The sequence below is a fragment of the Xyrauchen texanus genome, chromosome 22, assembly GCF_025860055.1.
Source record: "Xyrauchen texanus isolate HMW12.3.18 chromosome 22, RBS_HiC_50CHRs, whole genome shotgun sequence".
Classification (NCBI taxonomy): domain Eukaryota; kingdom Metazoa; phylum Chordata; class Actinopteri; order Cypriniformes; family Catostomidae; genus Xyrauchen; species Xyrauchen texanus.
Genome location: NC_068297.1, coordinates 9,895,740 through 9,910,813, shown reverse-complemented (window position 1 = coordinate 9,910,813; position 15,074 = coordinate 9,895,740). Strand labels below are relative to the sequence as shown.

Here is a 15,074-nt window from a genome sequence, read left to right as displayed (position 1 = left end):
ATCTGCGCTCGATTGCTCTTCCTTCATCCTCCAACTACCCGGATGTCTGTCTCAGTAACTTGAAATTGAATTTGAGAACTGAATCTGAATTGTGAGAAGTGAATGTGAAGATATATAGAGAGTTTAATTTTCAGTGAGGATCAAATTTTATTGGACTTCAGTTCCAAACGAATAAATTCAATTTCAAATGATACAATTCAGATTCAGTTTTTGAATAAATTCAATTTTAATTAAACAATACAATTTCAAATGATGTGATTCAAATTCAGTTTTTCAATGCAATTATTCAAGTTTAGCCATTCAAATTCAAATATAAATGGTTCAAATTCAGTTTCTGGTGGCACATATTTCAGCCCATACTTAAGCCAATCACTGGCATACAGTTCACAGCATCCATATCACAAGTGAATTTGTCAATCAGTTTGAGAATTATTATGAGGGCTTGTTTAAGGACCCATCAATGTACACCTGTGTCAGACATGCTTGCGTTGCGTCATAAACATAACACTTTTAGGTCACTGTGTCAAGTTAAATATAGTTTAATACTTAGTTCGAATTTGCATTCCATCAAGTGTTTTGAATGCAAGAACGTAACGCATGTTTGTGTTGTTCTGCTGCTGAAGGGTTGTTTTGTTCTTTGAATAAACTGTGTGTTGCCCATACAGCTGAAGTTTCACTTACTGCCATCTGGAGTAAACAGGTGGTACTATAAGCATGCATTTCTAAGTAACATTTAGTGTATTTATGTCCTCTAAAATTTCAAATCTTTAGATAAAACCACCAACTAAAACAACACTATTTTTAAGGTGACAACACATATGGCATTATTGTATCATTTATTGTGCCTTGCTGGTTTGATAATAGTCCTACCACTTCCCAGTTTTCTAATCATTAAAATAATCCTCTCTCCTTAGCTTTTTACCCAGTTAGATGAGAATCACTCGGGGCTACGTCCCTCGCTCAGTTCCACAAAGTAGCACTCCTGGATGGGAGGATGGTGGCAGTGAAGGTGCAGCATCCCAAGGTCCAGTGGCAAAGCTCCAAGGACATTGTTGTGATGGAGGTAATTACCGGGGGGAGCGGGGCTGCTGATGCCTGGCTTCTGATGGCTAATTCACACGCTCTGTCATTGTCACACACCCATGAGTAGCTCGATTCGTCTAGGGGCCTATTCACCTTCCATTAGTGCTTAAAAAATAGAATCCATCATTCAACCTACAGTTTTATTCATTTCATTTTATTGCAAATCGCCATTTGTCCATGCACCTACAATTTAATCTGTATCACACATAATAATAATATGTTATTACAGATGGGTCTTATAGGATAGTTGTTGGTTAGATGTCTTGGCCTCAGTTTAATGCATTTTTTTTATTTGTTGGTGTGTTCAGTTGCAACCAGTGCTACAGGTTGTCCACTGTTTTTTTCCAGGCTTTTTTGGTTGAAGAACTAAGAAGAACATGCCTCTTAAGTTGGACTTCCTCAACGGAGGTCGAAACGTTGAGAAAATAACAGATATGCTAAATCAGTTCTATGTTCTCAAGGCTGATAGAAGAAAAGAAAACATGCTGCTGTGATCTGAGAGAATACTGGATATGGAAATACTAAAAAACAATTGTGGGTATGGGGTGTGGTTGTGTGTCTGTCTGCGGAAGAGTGAGAGCTGTAAGGCTCGTCACCTGGGTTGTAATTATCTGTAAATTGAGTGTTTATCACCCAGAAACAGATGGGGTGGTGGAGTGATTTAAAAAACCTTGAAAAACATGATTCGTAAGTTCGTACATGAGCATGCTAGGAATTGGGATAAGGGGCTTGATCCCTTGTTATTTACAGTATGCGAGGTCCCACAAGCCTCCACAAGGTTTTCCCCATTCCAGCTACTGTACGGGCATCTGCCGTGTGGTGTGCTCGAATTCATATGGGAAGCTTGGGAGGAAGGACCTTCAAATAGTAAAAATGAAATTCAGTATGTTCTTAATCTTAGAGCAAAACTACACACTTTGGGGCGATTAACACTGAAGAATTTTCTCCAAGCTCAATAACGGCAAACCCGGCTGTGTAACAGGGGCGCTCGACTATGGTAATTCACATAGGGAGATAAAGTGCTTTTATTACTGCCCACCTCAAGCTCTAAATTACTCGCCATTGGCAAGGGCCCTTTGAGGTCACACATCGAGTCGGAGATCTAGATTATGATGTTAAGTGGATGGATAGGGACTGGGAACGTCATGTTTACCATCTCAACCTCCTAAAAGCATGGAGGGAGGCGGTCCCTGCGGCTCTAGTGATGGTAGTCCCTGAGAGGGTGGAGCTCAAAATTTATTTATTTTTTGGTCTGTATATAATTTATTTCTGTTCATCACACAAAGTTTTCTTCAGAAGACTTGAATATACTGTTGCACAAAAGTCGCTATTTCCATTTGGATTTCCATATAGTTGGGCATTTATAAAATGAAACTGGCATATTCTGATTGTACTGAAGGATTTAGTGTATTTATCACCTTTTTCATGTACATGACAATAAAAAACTTTACATTTCAACAAACTTCAAAAGACATTTAAAACAGACATTTAAAGCTTTTTGTTCAAACTTCAGTTTTCATTTTTGAAGTCAGTTGTACAAGTGTGCCAACTTATGGTGTTCAAATGGGATTTGTATTGTAAGTTTGTACACTTGTACGTTCATCTGATTTTACTCACATACAACAAACAACTTTGTGCAGTAAAGCACTTTTTTAAATTGTTTCGACTAGATGCCAAGTGTCAGAGTACCCTAAAATCTTTCCTCGCAAGAACATTTTGCAAGGTAAATAATCTGTCATAACAAGTGCCAAATGCACCCAGGCAAGCCCCTTTTCATTTTTAATGAATAACAAAGAGACCTGGCTTGCCCTGCAGGGTAATGAGAATTGCCTGGGTTTATACCCACAGATTTGTGCCTCTAATGCACACTATTAGTTCTGTCAAAACACTTGACAGCAGAGCACAAGCCACCATGTCGGGGATAAATCTGCATCAGATTCCCGCCCTGTAAAACAAGCATGATTATTCAATGGTGGCACGACAGAGTCGCAGGCATTTCTGAGCTTGTTGTGGTACCACAAGGCAAATATAGAGCTGAAAAATGACTCTGTTTACATGGTGATACTGGGTATTTTTTACCTTTGACGTTTGTGTGATAAAGATTAGAGAGGAACCGCGCTGAAATGGTTTTGCTTGAGGTGGCAAAAAAAGCCATATGTGTCCACTCATTTCTGCTCACATTGTAAGAGATCTGACTCTCTGGGGGCATTTCTGTTTTAGTCAATTGATTAAACAGTCATAAATTATTTCCCATTAATAATTGAATTGATCATGTAGTAGTTAAGCAAACAGAAGAAATGGGGAAGATATAAAGCGTCTATGATGCTGATTCATTGAGAGGAACCCGTGATCATGTCTAGCCTATCTGTTTGATGTTTTGACCATGTTTGACATAAACACCAAAAGTTTGGAATAATGTACAGATTTTGCTCTTATGGAAACAAATTGGTACTTTTATTCACCAAAGTGGCATTTAACTGATCACAATATATAGTCAGGACATTAATAACGTTTAAAATGATTATAACAATTTGAAAAAAAATATTCAGAACTTCTTCAAAGAGTCTCATCAAAAAATCCTCCATGTGCAGTAACGACAGCTTTGCAGATCCTTGGCATTCTAGCTGTCAGTTTGTCCAGATACTCAGGTGACATTTTACCCCACGCTTCCTGTAGCAATAGATGTGGCTGTCTTGTCGGGCATTTCTCACACACCTTTCAGTCTAGCTGATATCACAAAAGCTCAATGGGTTTGTAAAGGGATCCGTGGAAAGGAGGAGGCGAGAACCGGCTTTTCAATATAAATAATAGGTTTAATGATAAACTTAAAAGACAACATAAACACACACATGACGGACATGTCCGTTAACGAGCTCTCTCTCCCGCACGATCCCCTGCAGTCGACCTTTAAACCTCAGAGGTTTAAGATCCATAACACTCTTTTTTAATGATCTGTTGCCCAATATCTTCTTTGCCCAGTCAATCCTTTTCTATTTGTTTTTCTGTTTCAAAAGTGGCTTTTTCTTTGCAATTCTTCTGAGTCTTCTCTTTACTGTTGTACATGAAACTGGTGCTGAGCGGGTAGAATTCAATGAAGCTGTCAGCTGAGAACATGTGAGGCATCTATTTCTCAATCTAGAGACTCTGATGTACTTATCCTCTTGTTTATTTGTACATCTGGTTTTCCACATCTATTTCTGTCCTTGTTAGAGCCAATTGTCCTTTGTCTTTGAAGACTTTAGTGTACACCTTTGTATGTATGTCCTTTATATTTTTGGCAATTTCAAGCATTGTATAGCTTTCATTCCTCAAATCAATGATTGACTGAAGAGTTTCTAGAGAAACTGTTTCTTTTTCGCCATTTTTGACCTAATTTTGAGCTTACGACATGCCAGTCTATTGCATTCTGTGGCAACTCAAAAAACAAACAAACACAAAGACAATGTTAAGCTTCATTTAATGAACCAAATAGCTTTCTAACTGTGTTTGATATAATGACAAGTGATTTTCTAGTACCAAATTAGCAATTTAGCATGATTACGCAAGGATAAGGTGTTGAGTGTTGGCTACTGGAAATGGGGCCTGTCTAGATTTTTTCAAATAGTGATGGTGCTGTTTTTTTACATTAGTAATGTCCTTACTATACTTTGTGATCAGTTGAATGACACTTTGGTGAATTAAAGTACCAGTTTCCTTCTGAAACAGTAAAATCTTTACATTATTCCAAATATTTGGCTGCCAGTGCATGTTTGACACTTATTATACTGTTTATCTTATGGATAAAGATAGCGTCTTATTTGTCAGCAATTAAAAAAATCACTTGTTAAGAGTTGGTCATATTTAATCATATTCAATCATATTTGAATTAGTACATATGGTTAGTATCAGGTGTAGATGTTTTGTAGAAATTAGTGTGGAATTCTTGTTATAATGTGAATTTTATTTATTTATTTAAAAAAAAAATTATTAGTAAGACAATTTATCAGAGTTAGTAGAGTGATGCTTCGGATAAGCAGTGATCATCAGGAAGCTTTTGGAAGAGGAAGGTCATCTGAATCATTAAGAAAGCATTTTCCTCTGTCACAGACCACTGCCCAGAGCTCACTGTGCTGATTATACTGTAGCTAATTCTGAACATTAAAGGCATTATCCTTCTGAATCTTATTGCTGTAACCCATTTTCGCTATGTCACTGTCAGTAAGGCTACATACATAGAGATTGCATAATAAACATCACCATTTCTAATCGTTCAGTTTGCACAGTTACACCAGTTTCATACACTAACATGCAAACTCATCAACGTCACATTGTTCATTCTCGAATAAGTAAAAAATCCTTTGTAACTTTTGTGTGTATGGTAACTAAATTCACAACTTTGCACTGCCACCTGCACCGCAACGACACATCCTTTGATATTAAGTTCAGTAAGTGTTATATCACCCCCTTGTGTTCTCGAAAAGCTATTACGCCAGACTATATTAAATTGAATGCCAACTGACAGTGAATTGGAAAGCACACAAATTAGGCTTCCATTTTAAATTTCAGCTAATGTTAATATACAAATGCCTCAAAAATGTATATAGAAAATATATTTAGTCTATTTATTGTTTGCAAGGAGAAAATCGTAAGTTCAGATGTGTAGAGAAGTAATAGCACAACTCTTCTAAAATTGAAATGTGTTTTGAGATATCATTCATGTCCATAACTGTATAGTGCATAATGCAGGACCGAAAAGCAACTATCAGCACAGATTAATCAGTAAAACTGAGATATTGTACCACTTCTGGTTGAGAATGTGTTCTCTCTAATGTTTTTTCCAGGTCTCCCAAAGATACCAAGCGCATTCTAACCATGGACTTTGCTGAAGGTGGTCAGGTCAATGACAGAGAGTTCATGAGAAAACACAGCATCAATGTCAATGAGGTAAGATAACACCCCTTATTTATCTCTGTAGAAATCTACAACAACCTAAATCTCTCCGAAACACTTAGAACTGCTACTAGACAAAAATAAACCAAGCTTGTCACCACTCAAGATCACATAATCAGTAATTTCACTATGCTGATGTTAATTTCACCATGGAATGCTAATGAAGCAGTCACGTTTCATGCAATTTTTGATGCCAGGGGTTCTGGAAGCTTTGAAGGTGGTTTTCTCTGCCCTGCTCCGAGAGGTTCTGACACCGCTGAAATGGAGGCTGGTTTGGTTTAATGAATTATGCCTCTCAAATTTCATTAAAAAAATTTGCGCTTAGCAGATGAACACTAAATTAAATCAGGTTCTTTTTAATATTTATATCTCACACAGTTTTTTCATCGTGGCTGCAGTTTATTCTACTCCGGCGCTTTGTCAGCTCAAAGATCCGCTGTGAGATCAAGCACCTTTTTTAATTTCGCACTTTTGCAAAGGTGACTCGTGTCTCAGGGTGAATGCTGCTATTACACAACAGCTTTGGTTAGAACTGTTGGCGAAAGCACATCACAATGGAATGGAGGCTCGACGGAGTGAGTTAATCTGTAGTTATGCGAGGCCAGGGAAGGAAATAGAGGCAGATAAACCAGGGCAGGCAACAGAGGTGAGGCAAGAAGAGGTGACTCTTTTGGGGTCCAGAGGAGAACACAGAAACTGATGCTAATGGTTTATTGATCAATGAGCCAGCATCTGTGCACACAGGGATATTTTCAACACTGCAACTGCTTTATCATTTTCTAGTTATTTGTTGATGGAGGAATAGAGTGGAGTCCTTTTTGACACCCAGCTGGGAAAGAGTTAGAGTTAGAGCTGGTAATATATATATATATATATATATATATATATATATATATATATATATATATATATATATATATATATATATATATATATATATATATATATATAATAATTACATAATAACAAATTTACATAACAAATATACATAAAAAGAAACTGAAACACTTCACTCTTAAAAACCTGCAACTTTAGTCTCAACTATGACTCAAAACAACATCAGTGACTCTCTTTAATGATACACCTGCATTATTTGCCTTGTATAGGCTATTTTGCGAAATGGAAAAGTAAAACAATTATGAAGCACAAATCAATTCATGAAACAACTAAAATGGATAAAGTTAACGAATATTTATAAAAAAAAAATTGGCCAACAATTCAGTCCTGATAAAAATGTGACAACATGCCTCAACCTGACTTTCATGAAAATATCTTGCCTGAATTTATGTTATTGTGGTTTCATTATGTTCAGTTGCTAACACAAGACATTTACATTTACATTTATGCATTTGGCAGACGCTTTTATCCAAAGCGACTTACAGAGCCCTTATTACAGGGACTTATTACAGGGACAATTCCCCCCGGAGCAACCTGGAGTTAAGTGCCTTGCTCAAGGACACAATGGTGGTGGCTGTGGGGCTCGAACCAGCATCCATCTGATTACCAGATTACCATAACAAAAATATGATGATAGTGAAAAATATTTTTTGGGTAGAATTTGCAAAGATTATCTTTAAAATGTAATTATAGAATAAGATTGAATTTATTCTATAATTTAAGAAGGTTTTCAACTAGGTATTTGAAGCCAACATACAAAACCTCTGCTAGAGAAAACATACATTTGCACAGTTGGATCCTAAATCATATCTGTACTGAGATTTATCACTTTTGGCATCTTCAGCATATGACAACAAATGTTATGTACCATGTAGAAATGCCTATTTTTGGATAATCAAGTGAATTAAATTTGTGATACTTCATCTAATTTAATTATTTAAACTTTTTATTTGAACCTTGATGGATGCAAACCAAACAATTCAAAGCAAAAATAAAAGTAAAAAAAAAAACGAGTTAAAAATAAAAAGCCTCAAAATAGTAAAATTATTATAAAACTGATAGTTCTTATTGGATGACATTGTACAATAGCCAATATGCTTAGAGTGGTGGTGGCGTAGTGGGCTAAAGCACATAACTGGTAATCAGAAGGTCACTGGTTCGATCCCCACTGCCACCATAATTGTGTCCTTGAGCAAGGCACTTACTTCCAGGTTGCTCCAGGGGGATTGTCCCTGTAATAAGTGCACTGTAAGTCGCTTTGGATAAAAACGTCTGCCAAATGCATAAATGTAAATGTACTTGCGTGGGGTACATTCCACTCTGTGTTTTCAGATTAAAACATGTTAGCTCTCACATCTACTGTAAATAACTTAAAGCAATAATTCATTCAAAAATGAAAATTCTCTCATCATTTACTCACCCTCATGCCATCCCAAATGTGAATGACTTTCTTATGCTGAACACAAATGAAGATTTTTTAGAAGAATATTTTTATCCATTCAATGCAAGTGAATGGTTATCAGAGCTTTGAAGCTCCATAAAGCACAAAAAATCTGCATAAAATTAATCCACATGACTCCAGTGGTTAAATCTATGTCTTCAGAAGTGATATTGTGTTATATTAAATGTGTGGGTTAGAAAGAGATAAATATTTAAGTCCTTTTTTTTTACAATAAATAAATTATTCTCCCTGCCCAGTAGGTGGTGATATGCATGAAGAAAGTGAATCACCAATAACAAAAGAAGAAGAATGTGAAAGTAAAAGTAGAGACTTATAGTGAAAATAAGTCTCTACTTTCTCTGTTATTTACCCACACCTATCAAATCGCTTCTGAAGACATGGATTTAAAAACTGGAGTTGTATGGAGTATTTTTTTTATAAGGTGAGTTGACATTAAATACTTTTGGAAATTTGGCATTTCCTGTAGTATGGCATCAGTATTAAACAGATCTTGTTATTTTTTCAGCAATGATTTAACTTATTGTGTTCTCCTTCCAATTCACTTGCATAGTGCATGTGCTTCTGTTTAGTATTTTATGTATTCCATACATTTTACAAGAAGCTTTCTTCCTCATATTCACAGAGTTCATTTGTGCTATTTTATACAAAGAAAAGGGGTGATGTGGAGAAAGAAAAGAGATAGATAATGAGAGAGATGGAGAGAGAGGCATTTGGCCCCCGAAAGCTGCGTGAATGCGCCAGCTTTTGTTAAATGACTAAATGGGATCATTTTAGCACCTGCTTTGTTTGTGTCACTCTGTCATTAAATTTCCTCCGACCTGTTTTGTATGTCTGAATTAATATACACACTTGCTGCCAGTTTGTTTTGCAAAGCTCGCCGAGGCTTTAAACAGCAACCTTTCCTTATCGTTGTACACCCAGGCATCAGTGAGCCTGACAGACGGGTAAGCACGGCCTGAAACCGGTCTCATAAGCCACCGAGCCATGCTTAAAGGGCACCAAACACCTTTGAAAGACGGAGGAGGGAATGGTTGCTGAGTGGATGGGCACATCAAGCATTTATAACACTCCTCTCTCTCACACACACATACACACGAGTGCACAAAGCATTTATTTCCCTTTACGCAGTGTCACACATAACCACTGCATGGATTTCTTCTACCAGTCTGTTTTTCTTTAAAGGGATAGTTTATCCAAAAATCCAAAAAAGTTTCAAATCTATATGACATATCTTTTTTTTTCTCTTCTTTTTCTTTTTTTTTCATTAAAAAAAGATGTTATTCAGAATGTTATGTTCAGTCACCATTCACTTTTATTGCATGGAATAAAAATGCAATGAAAATGAATGGTGACTGAGGCTTACATCCTGCCTAACATCTCCTTTCTGTTCCATGAATACAGAAAGCCATGTGGGCTTGAAACAACATGAGTGTGAATAAATGATGGAAGAATACTTTTTTGGGTGAACTACTCCTTTAAACCATCTCTTTGGATATAGTTGGTTATGGGTGGCACTGATTAACTGATATTCTCTGGTACAGTGTAGCAAATGAGGACAGGTTTTGAAAGAAAATGGCATAGAGATTTTATGCAGGGCCTTGCAAATGCAATCAAAGGGTTTGGTTCATCAGACTCATTGAGTCTGATGAACCAAAGTGGAGTGGAGCAATTTAGCGAACGCTTCCTTTTATATGTTCCCTCTCTCATCCTAATGTGGAATTTTGTGTGCGTGTGTGGGTCTGTTTGCGAGTGCGTCTGAGCGCTTTTAAGAGGGTTTTAGAGGTTCGGGAAATGAAAGTGATCGTGGTATTAGCAAGTGTGTCACGTGGCCGCTCAATGGGGTTTTGCTAAAGAGACACTCTTCATTGGAACAGGTTGAAAAGCCATAGCAGCCCGCTTGCTTAAAAAGACACTTTATTTTGAAATTGCAGCACCGCGGGGGGGTTAGCCGAGACAGGGGGAAATAGAGCTGGAGGATGCCAGAGGAAATGAGTGTGCTCTCTGGAAGGGTATCAGAGCAGCGGGATCTGAACACTATGGAGCGCATGTTTTTTCTGCCTTAAACTGCACCACTGTCATACTTTAGCGTGCAAGTAAACTGAACACTTTTTATTCTAAGAAACTAAGCAGAAATGCTTTTAAAATCTACTGTATGTTTTAGAATGTATCTTCATCTATGTGCCCTTGAACACTTCAGGTTGTTTGGAGGGTTTTATTTTTGTGATAAGTGTACTGTAAGTTCATCTGTATCAAAGTGGACAGTGGCGGAGCTAGGTGGGCCAGGGGTGGCCGTGGCCACCATGGACTGAAGCCTGGCCACCCCATTGGCCACCCCACACGCAATTGCCGTTTTTGAGCACAAGACTTAACATATACTGCCCGAAAATGTCTGTGCCACCACGGACTGATCGCTGGCACCGGCCTGGCCACCCCTGTGAAATGCTCCTGGCTCCAACCCTGAAAGTGGCTGGTATAAAATAAATGATTAATTAGCCAGCTTTTAAAGTATAAGCGTGCAGTACATCCATTATCCACTTGCATGTTTTTACCACTGAATCCATTCAAATAACAAACTGGACACATGCTAATTTTATCAACTCTATTAAATTTCAGCTTGTTGGTATGAAATCCTGGCAAATAGGGAATTACCCTTCGGGAAATTAGCTCTGTGAAATTCTAATCAGTGTTAGATTTCATACTGTCATTGGATTTTGTGGCTCCCAAAGCATATGTTGACAAATGTTGTTAGAATGAGAAATTGTGTTACCACCATAGCTGTTTGATGTTTTTATAATTAAAGGTGGATTTACTATAATGTAGTTTAGAGCAATTACATCATAACATGGTGTGTTTTTTCTCACTGTGATGTCATTTCATGTTATGACATTGTAATGTGATGCAGTATTTCCTTAACATGATTTTATTTAATTGAACAACACTATAATGTGCTTTTCTCCTTTTAGGGTGCAACAGTGCCAACAATGGCTGCGTCTAAGGGATATTTTTCTCATTCACTTCTTTAATGGTGATTCCTTCATAAAAGAGTTCTAAGCTGTTAGCCAAACCAACCAGCTCTGAGGTGAATCACAACATTTCAAACTTTGATTAGAAGCAAAAAAATGAAGCATTGTGAATGACATGTTCTAAATATAAAACAATGGAAAATATAAAACTAATGATTTAAAGTTGTTGATTATAAGTACAAAAACAATATATTTTGAATTTATAGCCAAATGTTATGTATATTTTTAGTTATTTGCAAATACAGTATATAAGCAAGTTGAGAGTGGGTGGTCTCTACTGTTGTTTTCCATTACTCCATAATTGGTGGATCATTTCCCTTCAGCATCGTGGGTAGTGTAGTTCTTCACCAGGAATTTCACAATGTTTTACTTTTTATTTTAAATTACGTAGATTAATGGCTTCAACAAAAGCATGTACCAACGAATAACAACTTCTGAGCTCACTGTAGGTCTGTATTTAAAGGTTTATAAATTATCTTTAAAAATCAATTCACTTTTGGAGAAAATTAATGGGATGATTACATCCTGAACCAGACTGTTGCGCCCAATTACTGTATGATGTTGTTTAATGAAATAACATCATAATGTGATTTTGTTGTCCTTACTGTGCAGTCATTTAATATAGTGACATCATTATGTGATGTTGTTGTCCTTACTGTGTTGTTGTTGCTAAATTTAATGACATCATAAATCAATGCCATGTTTTTGAATATGGTGGTATTTAATGAGAAGACATCATAATGTATTGTCATTTTCTTGTGTTATTGTAATTTAAGGCATTTAATGACATCATAAAAGTTATATTTATAAAAGAATTTCCAAAAGAATTACATTGGCTTTTAAGTTATCCAGGGGCAGTGTTAGAATATTTTGGCCTCCTGACAACTTTGTATTATGGCTCTATATATATATATATATATATATATATATATATATATATATATATATATATATATATATATATAGATTAAGCAGCGAAGCCATTATCTGTATCTGTTCACAATTATCTATATAAGTCTCTGTATTTGGATAGAACCAGGTGTGGGCGGGGCTTAAACAAGAACGGCATCAAAAATAGCAATAATAATAATAATAATACAATATTATTATTATAAAATTATTAATAACATAATTGTTATTTAATTTGTTTCTTAATAGATAAAGCTGAATTTGTAGACTACATAAACTGTGGAATATGTTGTAAACTGTGGTTTCTCCTGGTATTTCCGATATTCATATCTGTATGAAACAGAATTTCCGTTTGTCTGTTCATATACAGCAACATTACTCTGGAGGCAGAAAGTGTCAACAAAATGTGAAATGTCAAGCACACATTTTGAAGTGAATAATAAATACAAATTCAATGAAAAAATCCATTAAACATGAAAAGAAATTAAAATAAATCAACAAAAATGCCCGCAAACAGTTGAACAAAGAGTAAGTCAATCTGGAATTTTTATGATAGGATACCATCATTTAGTTAAATAATAATAATAAAAATAAAAATAATTATAATAGTACATTTATTTAGCATAGTTTAAAGAAGACGATGAAGAAGAAGAAGAAAAAAAAGACAGAGCATGTTTCAGTTTCTATGTTTTACGTAAGCAGGAATATTAAGAATAGATTAATACTCCATGGAGCAATTAAACCTATATGGAGCATTTTATAATTTTTTCAGAATAAAGTCTTAACCAGATAATTTCCTTATTTGCTGATGTGGATATACAGTACATGTGTTCAACTTTAAAAGATGGATAGATGACCTCTGACATGAAATTATCACTTCAGGTCAGAAATGTAACATTGCACTTGGGTTTAGGCTATAAATAAATGCATGAGAATCATGTGTCGTGTGATACATTAACATAGACATTTCAAGAAGTGGAAAGTGAACATGATGTTGTATCTTAAACAGGCCCTATTATGCTTTTGGGGATTTTACCTTTCCTTTAGTGTTTAAAATAGCTCTCTGTGCTTGTAAAAGGTCTGCAGAGTTACAAGGCACAAATTCCACGCAAAAGGTAGTTAATCTCTTCCACATACAACAAGAACAACAAGAAACGGCTGGACTGTAGTCCATCCATTTCTTCCAAAAAGTATCTATGTCATTATGTAACACATTTGCATAATGCCCACCTAAGGGCTACTTTGGCCTGCCCTCAAACAATGGTAGTTATAGCAGAGGCCAGGATGAGTTGGGTTAGTATTGTCGCCATGTCGAGAAGATGCTGTTTTACTATGAAAGCAAAATATATTTTTTGGGACTTCCAAAGGCAGATTAATTGAAGAATCAGTGGTTATTTGTTTTTAAAACACTATTCCTCAGCAGTACAACCACAAGATGGTTTGATTTTCAATACGGTTACTCCTGAAAGATGGTGCAGTTCCCAATTTGTTGGGACAATCTGGTGCTTCAGAATCACAACTTGTAAGTATTCTTGAATATTTGTGGATTTATCTGCTACCAAGAGTTCAAATGCAGAGTTTTGAGTTGTATCTACAGTGTACACCCAGAGCACAGCTGTAGGCCTCTGTTAACCTGCTAGCTAATGTTATTGTGTTGAAATAGTTATACTAATCAGCTTTTTGAACCACTTTTACCTATAATTGTGTAGAATTTTACAGATTGTTGGTCGTTCTTACTATCATGAATAGTGATCAAGTATGGATGGATTTATTTTTGCAAATGGTAATTTTACATTTGCGATCCAAGGTAGTGCTCGGCTAACTTGCTATGTAATGTTATTGTTTTGGTAAGGGTTTACAATTCAGCTGTGGGCCGGCTTTTACCTAAAGCTGTGTTACAAAATGGTTAATCTCAAGAGTCCTATATAATTATATAATTACAAAGCTATCATGTTACGGCCGCTATCCTAGTCGTTAGTCCTTGGCTAACTTGCGCACTAACCAGGAGTAAGCCGCTGTTCTCGGTTCAAAGCTCTGATGATAAAAGTTTGGATACACCTATTCCAGCAAAAGATGTCTAACTTAGATGCACTACGTGTCTTTTACTTGAAGCTTTGTTAGGTTCACAATAATCAACAGTGTACTTGTAAGAAAGCTACAAAAGTAAAACATACCACTGTGAAATGTCCTGCACAAGTCGTGCTTGGGAAGGTGGCTTGGGACAATCATCTTGTTCTACCAAACTTTCATTATCAGACTCAGGCTAGAGCTGGTATGGCAAAAAACAACGCCACTATAACCATTGTTACAATAGTGTTTACAACTGTTAAGGATGTCTGAAACTCAGTTATGGTAAGGGCCGTTACATTTCCAACATGTGGTTGACATTCACAACAGACTGGGCCAGTTGACCAATCAGAGCAGACTGGGCTTTTCAGAAAGGGGGGCTTTAAAGAGACAGGACCTAAATCAGAGTGTTTAAGCATAGGTTGAAAATAGGTTTAGCAGAAATGCACAGTATGAGATAAATAATCTGTTTTTGAACATTAAAACATGTAAAGCTATTCTATTAGACCCCCAAAATAAAATAATGAACCTGTAAATTAGCATAATATGAACTCTTGAAGGCCTCTCCAGGACTCCGTCTAACCATTAGACGATCAGGTGGAGGATCAGTGATGAACTGGGAGTGCTTCACCAAGACTGGAATCAGTCAGATTCATCTTTGTGAAGGACGCAATTTAAAGAATGGTAGAGAGCATTCCAAGATG

The 15,074-nt window shown here is 36.3% G+C and overlaps 1 pseudogene; it reads left to right on the top strand.

Annotated features, from left to right (window-relative positions):
* LOC127662314 (aarF domain-containing protein kinase 1-like) overlaps positions 1-15,074 on the top strand; it is a 101,085-nt pseudogene that overhangs the window by 24,236 nt on the left and 61,775 nt on the right.